Source organism: Furipterus horrens, unplaced genomic scaffold (assembly GCF_987537825.1).
Source record: "Furipterus horrens unplaced genomic scaffold, mFurHor1.1.pri manual_scaffold_17, whole genome shotgun sequence".
Taxonomy (NCBI): Eukaryota; Metazoa; Chordata; class Mammalia; order Chiroptera; family Furipteridae; genus Furipterus; species Furipterus horrens.
In genome coordinates, this window is record NW_028327187.1 from 32,027,544 (window position 1) to 32,030,034 (window position 2,491).

The window sequence follows — 2,491 nt, forward strand, 5'->3', positions numbered from 1 at the left end:
GTGGGGATTTTAAGAAGGCTGGTTGACTGCTGTCCTGAGAGTAGGGAAATATCCCATTGCTTATTGACGGTCCAGGACAGGCTCACAAGGCAACCTTGGGTTCATGGCTCCTAGGCCCTAAGTACATACCCCCACCCCTCAAACCCACTCACCCCGACCTTTGCCCCTGGCTTGCATTCCCTCCCACACCGACCCTTGGTTCCCACCTCCTACGCCGCCGCCGCGCCATCTGTCGCCCCCTACTCCTGGCCCTTGAGAGCCCCCACTCCCCGCTGACTAGGAGGTGCCATCGTACCCGCCGCTGCCACTGCCAACACGGGTGCCACACATCGCTACTGCAACCTCCGCCGCGCCGCTGCCATCACCGCTACCAATCGCCAGCCACCCACCATGGCCAGGAAGCAAACAGGTAGCAGGAAGCGAAAAGAGCCCTCCATCGAGGGGGCCTCCACGAGCTCGTGGTGGCAGGGCTTGGCTGCGGCGGGTGGCAAGAGCCCGCTGCAGCCCAAGAGGCAGAAGCGGCCGCCGACTCAGCGCTCGCTGGTGCACTACCTGAGGGGCCACGAGGTGGGTGCGCGGGGCCGCGAGGGGCTCCCGGGCTTCGAGGGCAAGCTGAGCAGCTACGCAGTGCAAAAGCTGCCAGAGCTGCTTTGAGATCGCGAGCTGGCCCTGGGCACTCTCAACAAGGTGTTCGCGTCGCAGTGGCTGAACGCCAGTCATGTGGTGTGTGGCACCAAGTACAACACGCTCTTCATGGTGGACGTGCAGTCGTCCCCAGATCCCGCGGATCCCGCTCATGCGGGATCAGGAACCCGACCCGGCCCGGGCCCAGCCGAGCTGCGGCATCCACGCCATCGAGCTGAACCCCTCCAGGACGCTGTTGGCCACCGGGGGCGAGAACCCCAACAGCCTGGCTGTCTACCAGCTGCCTACTCTGGACCCTGTGTGCCTGGGTGACCGTCACGGCCACAAGGACTGGATCTTCGCCATCGCTTGGGTGAGTGACACAGTGGCTGTGAGCGGGTCCCATGACGGCACGTTGGCTCTGTGGAGAATGGATCCTGATGTGGTCAATGGCAGCATCGACTGACACAACGACGCGGGGTTCCCGGTGTATGCCCACATCCGTCCGAGGGATATGGAGACCATCCCTCGGTCCAGCACCAACCCCAGTAACCGAAAGATGCGGGTGCTAGCCTTTAATCTGAAGAACCAGGAGCTGGGAGCGGTGTCCCTAGACGGCTACTTTCACCTGTGGAAAGCTCCAAGCACCCTGTGCAGGCTACTGTCTATCAGGCTGCCCTTCTGCAGAGAGAATGTGTGCCTGACCTACTGTGACGAGTTGTCCCTGTACGCGGCGGGGTCTCAGTCCCACGTCTCCTTTCTGGATCTGCGCCATGGTCACCAGAACATTCGGCCACTGTGCTCCCGAGACGGAGGCACTGGTGTGCGCTCGCTGAGCTTCTACCAGCACATCATTACAGTGGGCACTGACCAGGGCTCCTTGCTCTTCTATGACATCCGCGCCCAGAAGTTCCTGGAGGAGGAGGCCTCAGCCAGCCTGGACTCCTCCTTGGGGCCCACAAGAAGGAAGCTTAGGCTCACCTGTGGCAGAGGCTGGCTCAACCACGATGATCTGTGGGTGAACCACTTTGGTGGCACAGACGAGTTCCCCAATGCGCTCTACACCCACTGCTACAACTGGCTGGAGATGAAGCTTTTTGTGTCTGGCGGGCCTCTCCCTTCAGGCCTCCACAGGAACTATGCTGGCCCCTGGAGCTAAGGATGGACACTGTGTTCTCCAAGTGCCCAGATGTTCCTTCTAATCCCCTCTTGTTTTCCTTCTTTATGCTGTGTTTGTGCATTCAACTCTGTGTGGCTTTTGTCCTCTTGGTTGAATTGCCTAATTTACCTGTGCTTTGTATATTATACAGAGAAGGGTTGAGGAGAGGGAGAGAGCGTTGTCCTTCAGGCAATCAAAACACTTGGCTTTAATACTTTTCTACACCTCTCCAACACCATCATTTTGAATTCTCATACCAAGATTTTTGGCTAGTTCTTAGTTGTGTTCCTTCTTTGAGTCATTTATATATTCTCTCTAATGCCATGTAGTCATGGTTTTACAATTACATATCTTTTCTTTGTCATCACTATTACAGTAATATTGTTTTTAGTTATTTTTAACTTCCGATAGATGTTATTTTAAGAACATTTTAAAACTTGGTTTGTACATCTGTTCTGGAAGGCTAGCCATAGTTTTATGGCATTGTTTCAATAGGAAACTACATTCCAATTTCTAGATTATCAACTTTTGGAAACATTCCATTTGCAAATTACAGTCTTAGTGTTTATAGTTTGTAAGTTGTTGGTGCTAAATGTTTTTTTAAAGTTTATTCTCTTTTTAAAAAGTAGTCACAGAAACTTGGTTTTTGTACCAAAATCTCAATTGGTTAGAACACTTTAGGAATGCAAGGGTTCTGTCGATTGAATG

At 54.0% G+C, this 2,491-nt stretch overlaps 1 pseudogene; it reads left to right on the plus strand.

The window, feature by feature from the left end:
• The first annotated feature begins 390 nt into the window (after positions 1-390).
• LOC149990780 (DDB1- and CUL4-associated factor 12-like protein 2) lies at positions 391-1,783 on the plus strand (annotated as a pseudogene).
• Positions 1,784-2,491: the final 708 nt, after the last annotated feature.